Source organism: Pelmatolapia mariae, linkage group LG8, assembly GCF_036321145.2.
Source record: "Pelmatolapia mariae isolate MD_Pm_ZW linkage group LG8, Pm_UMD_F_2, whole genome shotgun sequence".
In the NCBI taxonomy this organism is placed as follows: Eukaryota; Metazoa; Chordata; class Actinopteri; order Cichliformes; family Cichlidae; genus Pelmatolapia; species Pelmatolapia mariae.
This window is the reverse complement of record NC_086234.1, coordinates 19,818,739-19,833,289: the sequence shown is the minus strand read 5'-3', so window position 1 is coordinate 19,833,289 and position 14,551 is coordinate 19,818,739. Positions and strand designations below refer to the sequence as shown.

General features: G+C 43.2%; 1 protein-coding gene across 2 annotated transcripts in view; it reads right to left on the bottom strand.

Annotated features, from left to right (window-relative positions):
* Positions 1-12,369, bottom strand: part of raraa (retinoic acid receptor, alpha a) — a 140,742-nt gene extending 128,373 nt beyond the window's left edge. For both annotated transcript variants that reach the window (XM_063481442.1, XM_063481443.1), the window contains exon 1: positions 12,059-12,369. The gene's annotated coding sequence lies outside the window, so the exon portion shown is untranslated. The remainder of the gene's footprint in view (positions 1-12,058) is intronic.
* Between the last annotated feature and the right edge of the window lie 2,182 nt (positions 12,370-14,551).

The window sequence follows — 14,551 nt, the reverse complement described above, 5'->3', positions numbered from 1 at the left end:
AGCAGTATTCTTCCATTATAAAAGTAGCACTCTTCACGCAGCTTAGCAGGACGAAACGGCTCAATCAGTCTCATGTGGAACGTTTAAGCATGAAGGGGGGAAAAGGATGGTGCAATGGCCTATCTGTGAACCCAGAAAACCTGGCGTCATAATGGTGCTGTTATTAAGCTGCACTCATTGTTATTCCTACCTGTGTTGCACTTTTCACCTTCTGAGGGTTACCCTTTGAAAAAGGCATTCGCCATCCACTTCCAAAGCTCCCCCAAAAAACAAGAGCTGTTTTACTGAGGGATTGCAGAAAATCTGGGCCACTATGTAGGATGTGCAACGCTGGACTGGTCACTGGAGACAGAGCTTTTCTTTTTTTTTTAATCCAACCAGCTCAGGCAAGGAGCCAGCTACCAACATTATCAGGTGGATTTTCAAAGGAACAAAAGCTCCTGTGCAATTCTTTACACTGCCAGTGGGGAGGGAAAAAAAGAAGCATGAAACAAACAGAAACCCCACGTGTGTGTGTGCATACACATAAGCCCATTGTCCTTGATATTTCAGTTGAATTGATTTCAGAAGATTATTTCAATGATAATCTCACACTTTCTTCCATTTGCTTATCTCTCCAGCTATGTCCCAAAAAATGGCAGGGATTTAGGTGTGTGCGGGTCAAAACTAAAGCTGAGAACACTGGGAGTGGAGCTATCTGTTCAGGCTTCGCATATCTAATCATAAATGTATTTCAGAGGCCACAGGACAAATAATAGATATCTTTGGAAAGATAAATCAGGAGGAGGAAAACATCTCACACTTGACTGCAAACACGGAAAGTGAATAGTTGTGTTGCCTTGGTATCTGTATGGCGGTCAAGCAGTATTGGAGAGAAAAATGTTGCCTGAGCAGATAAAGGCTATCCACAGGGTTTCAGGGGCAGCTAGAAGACAGCGGGAAGGAGGAGGATGATGGGTGACAGGGCAAAGGCTTGACCTCATGGGGTCAATAGGTGATAAGTAACATTTATCATACTTACCCAAGCTGCTAAATGAAAAACCAGGCAGCTTCTCTTCTTCACATTTCAATGTCCTAAGTCCAATGAAGCTCACACTACTGGCAACCAGATGCCCCGTGTTTATGACAGAGACAAATCCTGGAATCCCTAAGTGGAAAAACATGCCATGCTGGCACACAGTAGCGCCAGTGAAACATTACATCACTCTGACGATTTAATGAGCACAGCCTGGATCAGATCAGAAGTTTAAATACCTGCCAAAGCTAATATAAAAGCTTGTATTTCACGCTTCATGAGAGAAGCTGAAAAACAAGCTTCATTTGATAGGACAACAATGGTTTCCACGATGAAGGGCTTGTGGTTGAGGGGGAAGCAAGGAGCGCTGTCTAAGTCCTGAACGCAGGGAATCCGTGGAGCCACAACTCAACCACAATGACATTCACATGGAGAAAAATGACAAAGAAGCAATTGAGTGTTGGACTAGATTTGGCACAGACCTATCAGAAAACACCCCACCCCCAGGGGGCTCTTCGACAGTGGCTCTCTGAAGGATCACGGCAGTTTGGTATTGTTTTGGTGCTCTGGACAAGTGGACAACAGTTGTAGTGGGTACCCTGGGCCATAGGCCAAACGAGAACGAAGACAACGTTGTGCAGATGGACAATTAGGGAACACTCACGCAACGGGCATTCATCAAGTGGAGATGACAGCTAATTTCAGGATTAAAACAAACATGGCCTTCTTGTTGGCCATTTCATAACTTGTGCATGGGCAGAGCATCTACAATGAGGCTACTGAAAGAGAAATGCACATTGAAAATACAAGTTAGGGATGGTGGTTCATTTTCATAGCCCGCAACTCCAACGCACAGCAATTTTCATACGCTAACACAAACTACATCTTGTCAACTGCAACACTTTCTTCATCAAAGCACTCGAGCGTTACAACTTTATAGTAAGAAGACATTTCCAGGCATTTCTCCATCATCCGATCATTTTAACTTTGTAAAATACATAATGTGACATACAAGCGTCTTTCTGCTGTTGCTGTTCTGCCAGTATCTCGCATACTAGAAGATGTAGATCCATATTTTTAAACAGTGGTGTGTTGAGTGTGTGTGTGCCCTAAAGTGAGTGACAGATATCCCATCAGGCTCAGGGAGACATCCTTTTGCTAGAGTGGGAAAAGCAAAAACGTGTCCTAACAAATGTTTTGGTCTTATCGCAAATTAGAAACAGGGATCCAAATCAATAGTCCTTTTTTCCCCCTCAGGTAACTGAAGAACTCACAAAAGACGCACAACAGAAACAACAGTCAGCTGCAATCATTCATGCCTATCAGTTAATGTGACTCCATGCAGCTCAGGCTAGTACTCTGTTTAAAGTGATGTCTAAATACTACAAGAGATTGCTGTTAGACAAAGCTGACATGCTCAGGAGCCCTTTGATTAATGCAAAAGAGTGCATGTCTACAAGGGATGAAGAGAAACCAAAACGATAATTACTGTCATCTTTATACAGGGTTTTTCCTCCAAAAGAGGCATTTTTGGTTCCTCCCAAAAAGGTTTTAGATTCAGAGAGAGAGAAAAAATGACCCCATTGTCATATACATTTTCCACGAGGTTGACTTTGAAACTCCATTCTGAGTCTAACAAAAATTACACAACGTAAACCGATTTTTCACTTTTCCTAACACTTGCAGCAGTGAACACCTGTTTCTACTTTGTCAGCAAATGAGCTGCTGACCTGCCAACTGAAGACAAAATTATATATACATTCTACTGTCTCCACTATAATTTAGCAATTTCTTTAAACGGTTATGTTAATTAATCAAGTTAAACAGCCAAACGTTAAGTGTCAAAAACAGAAAAGTGAAAAGGCACATTGGCAGTCTTCTCACATGTGCAAAGGTGTGACAACGGGCAGAGTTCCAAGTGTTCTGCAAGTAGTTTTCTCATCATTTCTCACATTCTTGCTTTCCACCACTGTCCATATTTGCTGTTGAACTTTAACAGTCACTTCTGTGCCGACAGTGATGGTTTGACAGTGAACAGTTTGCGCTCTCCTTCTGTCTCTTTTCCTCAAACTCAGAGTCTGAACGGTTTTATTTCTCCACAGCCAGCCTTTTACATATTCAAGAGAGGAAAAGCCACAGTGTTACTATTAATGATAACTTCAAGAGTCCCAGCAGGGTATACCAGTGAGCCATCACACACGATGTCATTACCCTGTGACTGGCAAATGCAAATGGGATGCAGATATTAAGTGTGTTTGTGTAAATGGCACATGATGGAATTTATTTGTGTAGGACTTCCAAATGAAAAGACAACTTCAATATCCCTTTTTATGAGGTCGAACAAAGCGATCTTTGAGTCAAGTCTAGCTCATGATTCGAGTCCTTGAGTGTGGCAACAATCATTTTGTTGACATCTGAAGCTAGTGTTTGCTGCAGGGGTCTTAGGTTAGCAGCTAGAAATACATAACATCACAAGGTATCAGCAGGAACCATTCAACACCAACGTCCCTGGGTTCTTTTGCAATTTTTCTTTCTCGACTCTGTGGATCCTTTTTATGTATTAACAACAGCATCCTGTTGTGCCTGGATTTGCCCCCACTCTTTTGGATTTTACATAAATGTTCCACAAAGAGACAAATATCAATAAACAGACTTGTTGTTATTAAGAGGTGCCTCTTGGATTAGGAAAAAAAAACATAGTATTGCACTAGAAAGATTCACGGTTATCAGTGATGTAGTAATGCTTTAATTTACAAGTAACCTAATCCAGGAATAAAACACACAACTCAAAAAATAGTTTGTGAGTGTATCAAACCTAAAGCATTCCAAGTTTGTTGCAGAGTTATCTCTGGGTTGAAGAATGAGGCCATCAAGGCATTTTTTTAAAATATGCTAAATCTCACCCATCCATTGCCCTCCTTAATTTTCTAAAGCAGGGGTGGGACTGTTGTGGAGGGCCACAACAATAATTTTACAAGCAGAATTAAATCCAGCTTATTTGTGCAGCAGTCCACAACAGTCCCAGTTTCTCACATGACCCCCTTGGGGAAACTAATTGCCCACCTCTGCTCTAAACACCACAGGGCATTGCAGTAAAGTGTCTTTACAATGTAGTGGTTTACACATTCACGATGCAAACGAAAGCCCAGTGGTTTGATTCCGGGAGGAGACATAAATCCCTCTGGGGTTGCGTCAGGAAGGGCATCTGGCGTAAAAATGTGCCAAATCAAACATGCGGAGCTCCCCGCTGTGGCGATCCCTCGTGAATAAGGGAACAGCCAAAAGTAGCTTTCTTTATCAGGGCGTTGCAGTGAGTGAACCAAAGGAGTGTTACCAAATAAAGCGTGAAGTATTAACAAAAGCCCCTTTTGGATATCAGCTAGAATTACAGCCTCACACTTGTATGCCTCTGGCAACCAAGTCAAGCTGCAGTTTAGAATCATCCCTGCTTCTGTTATAAGGGCACCGAATAACATTTAATGAACATTTGGTTATAAAACATCATCGGTCCCTCCATTTCCTCTGGGCATTTGAGTGATTTACTAGTTACTATTAAGCACATGACTTAGAAAATTGTGAAAAACATTTGAGGTCACAGTGAACTTGAACTTTGACCACCAAACACTAATCAGTTTATTCTTGAGACCAAGTAGATGTTTATGCCAGATGTAATTGCAATTATTGAAATGACAAGAATGACAGGGATGGGATGGGAGGTCAGAGCGACTTTCCCTTTTAAAAAAATAAAATAAAAATCAAACAAAGAGTTTTTGTGCTAAATTTGAAGAAATTCCCTCAAGATTTTCATAAGATCTTACAAGCACAAGAATGGAACTAGTGGGCGATCAGTAAATATACTCTCATCATAACAAAAGAGTGTTTGAACATGGAAAACACCTCTAAAAGGTCAACAGTTGGCTAAAACCTGCACTCAAACCTCAGTATGTCTACATCCTGTTCAGACCTCCCTGCCACAAGAAACATGCATGTCACAATGCAAAGCAAAGGCACCAAACTATAAAGTTCGGGTCTAAACAGATGTGGATGAATTCAATGATAAAAGTCAGTGTATGAATCGGCAACAAAATTGAGCAGGCAGTTACGGATTACGAATACGTACAAATGTGAGGTTCTGCAGATATCACTCTGAAACATGAAGCAGAGTGATGCAGAGAAGACTGCTGGAACAGAGTCAACACACTTTACACGCACAAGGCCTGGAAACAACACGCTTGGGGCTTCCACCTTCATTTAGATGAAAATGGACCTCCTCGAGAGGAAATAAAGCCATTTTTAACTCCCCCCCCCTCCCGCTTCGAGTCGGCCTCCTATAATATGCCAAGTCAATGGACTGTGGGTCTATTCAACTGCAGGCAGCCCACAGCACAGCCATAAATAATGTAGGGCAGCTCACATGAAACCCTAATCACCATTGTGCTGTCACCCAACAGAGAAGATTGCTTGTTTAATTTACTGCACCGCATCTGTCTCAGTTCTGCCCAATTTAGTTTCAGAGTTTCAGTGGGCAAGTACTCCAAATATTTATCAATATGCTTTTCGCACAATGCCAAAAATCAATAAAAAAAAATAAAATAAAAAATAGTAATGTGTAATTACGTCCGGCTGTGTTTGTCAAAATTCTTTTGGTGGGGTGGGGGGGTGTTTGTTTGTGCTTTTTGGGGTGATGATGTGCATTTTTGTCCTGAACAACAAACCAAAAAAACCCAAAACTGCATCTTGTGTAACAACAAAGGCTGGCTGAGAAAAAGCCATCAACACTCAATAACCAGAGCTCATTACTGGCAATATACAACATACTTCATTACATTACTATTCCATTAGCATGCTTCCATTTGCATATTCCAGTCACCTCCTTACCGAGGCAGTTGATCATAAATGGCAGCCATATGCTGTGTGGTGCGCCATATTACAGAATTATTACTGTGACACGAAAAGCAAAAAAACAAAAAAAAAAAAAAAAAGTGAATTATGTTGACATGAAATGAAGTACAAAACCAATCAAAAGGATCCGCCGTTAATGATAGCGTCTCGCAGTCTCATTGGCTGAAAGTGTATCATTTCAGGCCACAGGTTATGGTGCCTCGGTAAAAAAGAAAAAAAAATCTGCAAGCCTGACAGCCTAGTTTAACAGACAGGGTGCATTTCTGCTACACCTCCTTTAGTTGTACTGTACATCAAGTTTGTTCATGTCTAAACTGCCAAAATAAACATTTTTTTGCTGTTTTTATTGGAAAAATTGATTGGGGCACAACAAAGCTACACAAAAGTAAATGTAATTGGTTTTAAAAATTCTTTTCTACACTCTTTTTGGGTATTTCTGGCTTTCCATCACCTTCTCCAGCTGCAAACGCAGAAATCCTGTCATCTGATGGGCTCTGTGCTGCAACGTTCCAGCACGACGATGATTTGGTGTGATGGCTCTTCACCGGGGCTGGCTGCATTGAGATGACAGACCATGGAGACAGAATAAGTAGCAGCGGCTCACTAGCTTCACAGACTCGGCGGGCACAAGCCAAGACAGCAGAGCAGTACGATAACGATGCTATGTGCCGAGCCACTTACAGGAGCTGCCTATTCGTGCTAGCAGCAGCGAGTGCGGTATCATCTTGTTCAGGACCATTATCTCACCACCGCGCTGTTCTCCTCACACTGATAAATGTGGCCTATAGCAACTTGAGCTAATGTGCAAGCAGCTGCAACCACGGCATCTGGGTAATACACTGTCGACGGCCACATACGCCCACACAGGAGGCACAATAGAGAGGATTTGTTCCACTGAAATCAGTGTGAAGATGCCAGTGGTTTAACATTAGCCAATGCTACTTCTTGGGAAGGACGCGGGAGCTGTCAACCGCCTCACTTAGAGAGATGTTTGTTTGTTTTTTTTAAATGGGGAGCAGACCAGCCAAACATTATCCTCCAAGTAAGAACTAAAATATCAGTGTAACAAATCAAGGCAGAAGATGAGATTAAATCTGTATTTTCTCTTACACACCTTTTTGGAAATATTTAACTGTCAAATACATTCAAATTACATCGGTGTCAGCAAAGTGGACATGAAAACTGAATGTTATGACTGACTGCACATTCACACTTGGCACAGAGAAATACGCGTATTATCAAGAAGCACTTAAGGACAGATTGGCCGGTCAGACATCTGTGTAAGTGACACTGGCTATCTAGCTAGCTGTCTGACTCATGGCAGCAGAAGGTTAACTTGGCAGCTCAGCTGTACAGCGCAGCTCTAAAAGGAATATTAACAGCATGTCCCTCAGTGCTGACGGAGAGAGAAAGAAAAAGCAGAGAAAAAGGAGAGATGGAGAAAATGCAAGGAGCAAAAGGGGTGGGTGTGCAAATCCAATTTCCAGTGACGGTGCGCTCAGGATCACCGTTTCACTAAAAGAACATATCATCTGTCAAAGTTAATGGCAGTGTCCTCGGGAAAATGAAGGAAAATAGAATGAAGACCGTTCATTAAGGAGGTGGGGGACGGGGGTGTGTCGAAGCCATCGGTCTGCTCCGCCGTCTCCGCGGGAAAATAAATATATACCCGAGCTATTATTTGTGCATTTAGAAGGTGGCAGTGCAGTCGCAATCAAGAGCCGGTTCACATGTGGCAGAGGTAATATTAGTGCAGGAGCAGTCTGCGGGCTCAAACACCGAGCTATCGCTGGGAATGAAGAGGTCGTCCGGGCTGCCTGGGAGGACGGTTGGCAGGCTAGCTAACAGGCCCAGCCAGGCTGTCTCTCACTCAGAACTGTGGATGTACTCAGTGGAAGCAATTGATACCATTGTTTTATGGAGAGGAGGGTGGAGGGGGATTAAGAAGCAACAATAGGTCTCTTTCACTGGAAATGTCAGCCGTCACGCCGGGGGACTGTCCGACTGGGCAGAGACACTTCTGCAAAAAGCCAAGGTACAAAATGAGTGTGGAAAATAGTATGAAATTCTGTGACAAGTGCAATGAAACACTGCGACACAGGCCAGAAACATCCACATGCCAGCTGGTAGAAATGCAATCTCAAACATGCAAAATAAGCTGTGGGAAACTTTACAACAAAGATCAGTCAAGCCATGTCAAGCATAAATACAACCCCCTCAGTGTATTATTATTTTATGTGCTCTTGAAGTGGGGGGGGGGGGGGGGGGGGGGAATCAGCGCTTCAATTCTGCAGTAAAACATCAATGGTTTCAAGGTCTATCAAAACAATGTGCAGCTCGAAACAGATTCTAAATCAATAACCTGGATAATAGGTTATATGGGTCTTTAGCTCAGCCTCATTAGGAAAAAAAGGAGACAATCGTGGCCTCATTCTTCAGGCAAATTAACATAGCGAGGAACCTAAAATAACAACCGATGATCCATTCTGGGACGTTTTATTAAGAGACTATACAACAGAGAGACACAAAGTTCTTTCTCTGAGTGCTTTGATAACCCAGCTGGCCTTGGACCTCTTTGAAAATGTTGCTCCGAAGGTTTGAGGTGAATATAAAGAACAAATGGAAGCGAGGCAGCCTGCCGCTTTAAGACTGAGATGATACCAAGTTATTCTACCACTCTGACCTAATTGCTCTCTTGCTCTCCCAACATGAACACTGGGAGCTGTGCACTCTGACACGTAAAGATTATTTAATACCATCAAAGCCATTAAAAAAAGAGGAATAAAAGGAAGGCAGCATAAAAGGGAAGGGGGAGTTAACCCTCACGTGACTGGCAGCACCAGGCACGCTAGTTTGCTATGTGGAGAGCTACAGAATTGGAATCAGTATGCAAAAGCAGGCCTGTCTAACTGCCGCCGGCCAACATGAGCGGAGCTCCCACATCACAGCATCACAGCGGCTCCACTCCCCCTCCAAAAAAAAAAAAAAAAAAAAAAATCCCACTCGGCTTCAGCTACACTCTCCTCCCACCCTTCTTCTCTCCTGCTTTTCCCACACTCGCCCCAGTCCCAAAGGCAACGACTACGTCATTGGGCACCACAGAAAAACCACAGTAATATCCTAATTTATTTCTACTTATTCTGACAGACCGTGGGCCTGTTTCATTTGGGTCAAGGCTGGTTTTATTAGTGTAAAGCCACACTGTGCGGTTCCACCGGACTCCATTTGCTGGTTACTACTCTTTACGGCAGCATCAGTAGTCAACCAACACCTGTGCACACCGAATAGATTTTAAGAAATAAAAGACAAAAAAAGAAACAAACCCCAATCTTCACATCAGTTTTTCCTATTTACAGCAAGTCGAACTCTTATTTCTGCTGTGTGGTTTTCACTAACAAAACATCTAGCAATCAAAATCTGACAGGGCGTTGGTGTGACTGGAGTAGAGGTGTTTACCATTCAAAAAGCACTGGGTGACACCTCTAGTTGCAGTGCCATCGAGGGGAACTTGGTTCATCTGTCAGCACATGCTGACTTCGTACTGTACAGTCATAACCTCGTGAGTCAGCCTGGCACATCATCGACAGGGTAGCAGGCTACTGTGGCCAGCAAGACTGCTACAATCAAACCGCCTGACAGACACCATCCTTATAATGGTAAAAGAAGAAAAGAAAAACATACTTAAGTGCAAAAGGAGGTCACTAAAAATGCATTAATTCAATACACAAGCCTTATTATAGTGATATAATATTACACCACGGGGAAGGGAAAGAGTATATAAATGTGTGAATTGTGCAAAAAAAAAGAAAACCCCAAAAAACTAAAACAAACCTTCAAATAAATTCCTCTCATCAAGAACAATCCAAACAACCGTTAATATCTCACCACGTATCATCTGCTGAATTCACTAGTTCCATGTATGATGAGAAAAACTGTCATCACATGTAACCAAACTCATAGAGCTAGGAGCTACTGACTCACCACTGCCATGCCAAACCAACAACAACAAAAAAAAAGAGAGAGGGAGAGAGAAAAAACCCTTTCTAGTGTTTGAGTTGACTCTACAAACTATAGAGGAAGCAGAGGGACACGCCGAGGGCGTGGGGGAGGTGAGGTGGCAAACTGAGTGTGCCACTGCCTTTGCTGACATGATGATACATTTAGGGCACACGAGGCCTTTGACTGGCACGGTTCACACGAGAAGAGTCGCTGCTTTCCGCCAACACTTGTCACAGAAGTTCTGACTGCATCACAGAAACCACTCCCGTCACTTTTTTTACTAACAAATGCGACAGTGGGCAGTATGACTAGGTCTTTAGATCTTTAATAGACCTTCTGAGAACAAAAAAAAAAAAACCTTTAAAATCTTACTAGCATGAAAACGGCGTGTGACTGCAGGAAACCCTTTCTCTGAACCTCGCTCAATTAAAACGCTACTATGAGATCTGCTCGCGAGTGCCAGTATCATGCCTTTCATATAACCCCGCAGCTTATCGGGAACTGTATTTTTAGAACACAATGATGAGCATGCGTGACATCGGATCAGGTATCACAAGATGGCTAGACACCAAACAACAATTTTATGCAAAATGTCTGAAGGTTATTATCAAAAATTTTCATCAGAGTGACAGCTTACTGGGTAGGAAAGAATAATCTTGTATTCAGGCCAAGCCTTGCCAAACCGTGGTGAGGGCACAGCATTTAACTGTGAATCACACCAAGACGGGAGGTGACAGGGTGGGAAAACCCTCAAACACCCCAGATTTCCCAGTGAGTGACTCTTCCCCTAATGCATCTTGCTCTGAATGTCACAGGCTGTCACAGGAAAGGTCGGGTATCTTTTTCCCTTCAGTGCCACCCTGCGATCGCTTCCCCCTGAAAACAACCGGTCTGCCCTGCCATGCAGCCAGCAGAGAAGATCTAGAGAGTCATAGCTTAAATAAATAAATAAATAAATCACTCAACAAATCCTACACAGGAAATGAGGGTTAATTCAAACACAGGGAAACATCTCTACAAAGTACAGCTATCAACAGAGGGTACAGAACACTGTAATCTGTGGTTTATAAGACAACATTTTACAAGACAACACTGCAGGATTTTGATGCTGCAGGGTATACTTAAAGACTCCTGACATTTAATTTGAGGTGATGCAGACGCCTTAAATCGCCACATTATCTTGACAGCGGATAATCGAGAGTGTTAACAAATTGGGGGAGATATCTGTCAGTTTGCCAATGTACCTTAAGGCTATAAAGAAAAGCAACAGAAAAAAAAAAGCATGTGGCTGTTTTTTTACAGTACTTTTTTTCCTTCTCGGGTCAGCAGGTATGCAGGTCAGTTTCAGAGCACCTTGAAAGTATTGCAAGCAGTGGCCGGTGCCTCTAGTCTGCACACCGAGGAAGTGGCTCCCTGACATGACCGGTATTAATTATGCACTGGAGCAAAGTTTACCTCCAGCCTGAAGTAGCCCACAGCCAAACAATGGTGAGTGAAATGTGCATAACGCACCATGTGAAATGAAATACTATCTCCCCACATTCCGCTGTCCCGACGCTGCCAAAAACACTAGCTTTTCTCTGAGAGGGTAACAGAGACACCCAGACACACATTACAGGGTTTTCCCCTCCTTCTCTTTTAATCCGTAAATCCCCACTTTCTCAACAGCCAAGCTAGGTGGACACCGAAACGGCTCTGCTAATTAAGTAAAGGAAGCTGTCAGCACTTAAATGTGACCCGGTGTCTTTCCAACCTCCACCCAGGCAAAGACGCGTTAGCTCTGACATGCTAGCCGACCTAAGAAGCGTCGGATTCGCACACTATAACGTCGCTCGGTTAAACACACCTATGGTTTATTTTTCTGCTTAATTGGCCATGAAAACGCCAACTTGACAGGGAGTTTTGTGGTCAGGTTGTCCAGTACGCTTCTGACAATGAACGGTGTTAAAACAAACAAACAAACAAAAAACTGTCACACCCGTGCATTTAATGACCGTGCCGACTCGTGACGCGTTCAAAGTCCTCCAGGTGTAAAGCGGACAGGTTACTACGGTGCCTGGCTAACCCCCAGAAGGAGACCCGAGAACTGGACACATGCTGTCAAATGTTGTCTAGCTGTCAATGACAAGTGTATGGTAATACCTGGGACCTGTTGACTCCTCCTCCTGCCGCTGCTGCTCGCCTCGGACTGCTGCTGGAAGTTCAGTCGCGCCGCTGTATTTCTAACGCGGGTTGTAGTCTCTTTTTTTCTTTTCGTTTTTTTTTTTTTTTGAAAGTTTTCCGCCGACTTCTCAAAATCTCCAAAAATCGGTGGCCCTCACGAGCGCTGAGTGAGTTAACCCCCACCGGGCAAACAGCGGTTAAGAAGTCGGCGAGTGGCGTTCAGAGAGCAAGCAAGTTCGAAACGACGTTCGCAGAGGCAACCATAGCACTCACGTTCTCTGGCTGTGAAATCCAACACCAGCCCTGACCCCGCCCCCTTTCTCTTTACGGGGGCCTGTCATCGAAAAAGTGGATGTCCTGTTTCTCTCCAGATGTGCTCCGCGCGCTGCTGCAACCAAGCGAGGCAACAAGAAGGAGCACTCACTTTGTTTTGGTTGCATTTTTAATGCGTTTCCTGCAGCTCGTTTATGCTCCATTAAAAATACACACAGTTTTCTATCCGTCTCTGTATCTAAACAATGAAACCAAGCACACAGTGCAGACAGATGAATTTTTATTTTATATATATTTTATTTACTTTTTTGGCAAAACAGCTTCAACTTAAAATGATTTCGACACTTTAAAAAAAATTCAGTGATGTTATTAACTCCATATCATCGCGGTGGGACGGGAAAGCTGTGCAGTCTTTCTGATTTTTGTTCAAATATGTATTATCAGCATAAAAGTTTAAACGATCCCGCCGCCGTTGCGTGACTATGCCTCCGTGTCCTGCTGAGAACACCATTAAAGCCTCTAAAATATCTTCCATCGCAGGCTGTGCTGTTCCCTTTTGTCACACCGCATTTGGGCAGTCTGCTTCTTCTGTTTAATCCTCCACTCAGAGGAACGCTCCACCTGAGCGCATAAAGAGGGGCAGCGCTGTCAGTGGCTTTCAAGCATAATTATGCATCTGTTTAACAGCCGTGTGTTCGGTTAGTCTGCATTTTAATTTTGTAACACGCACCTTACATTTGTGTGTCTGTGTTGAAAGAGCTGTTATGCATATTATACGGTACTGTGCAAAAGTCTTGAGCCACCCATAATTTGGGAATTGGATAAAGGGATTATTCAACAACATGTGCAAACATACAAGTAAATACAGAATATGAAGCAAAAAACTGAGTGTTTTTCTGACAAATTTGATCATATTTGGTAGGATCACCTATATTCTACAACACTCTCTGTGCTCCTTCAATATTGCTATTCTCTGCTTCAGTAGTGTTGAGGTCCAGACTTTGGGGAGGCCAGTCCATGGCTGAGAGTGTTCCATGTGTTTTTCTATCCAGGTATGCTTTTACTGCATTGCTAGTATGTTTGGGACCATCGTTGTGCTGAAAACTGAAGCAGATGTTTTCCAGATGACACTGTGGATCCAAATCTGACGGTACATTTCTGCATTCATAACTCCAACAATTTTGACAGAATCTCCAATTCCGCTGGCTGAAAAGCAACTCCAAGCTGTGACACAGCCTCCACCGTGTTTTACAGAGAGTTTTACTTACTGTTTTTGTTTTGTTTTGTTTTTTTGCTTGAATAATTCACAGGTCACTGTTAGGTGGGTTAACAAACAAACAGACAAACCGACATGCCAAAAATGGTCAGGTACAAGGACCGGACTGAAAAAGAGTGAAAAAGCAGTCGATGTCCAAAGAAAAACAACAAAGCAGTTGCTTCAATAAAAAGGTTCACTGTGGGGACCAACATTTATATCTGCCTTCCCAGAACCACTACTGTTGTACTTTTACCTGTGTCCTTGAAGGCGTACTATTAAACGTAATAAGAAGCGGTGGCTAACTGCTTGAACAAAACGCAAACAGGTTTGTGTGGATATGCTGTCGTCAGCTGTAGCACTGGTGAGTGTATACAGACTGGGTAATCCAGTCTGTATACACTTTACACATAAACTGTATTCCAGGAGAAAGGACAGGTCCTCCTCTGTCTCTCAGACATGGTGGCTGCATTCGAATGCTTTCCAACCCAGAAAGCAACATTTTATGACAGGTGGCAGATGTGAAAGCCCTTGTCCCTTATGACTGGGCAAAAGGCCACAAGAGAGCTAGTGACATATTTTCCCTCTGTGGTATCTTCTCAGTTGCTTTTCATCTTTCCCTCAGAGCACTGACACTGCTACAGAGAGAGAGAGAGCAAGCGTCAGTATCCTCCTTGTTTTCCCCTGCTGCCTTTAAGGCTTTCCTATACAAAAGCTGTGAGTGTCACTAAACTGTGTCAGTTGTCACACATCACCACACAAGTGAGGAATGCATTGCTGGGGGGTGCTGGTTGTGACACGGGACACGCAGGCATGCGAGTAATCGTGGAATGAGGGAGTCGTCAAATGCTAAAAGTATGCTCTGGTGGAAGTTGTTGCTGTCATAGGAGAATGGCTGTAGAGATGGAGCTGTCTTATTTCACCGCTTCCTGACAGGTGAAACT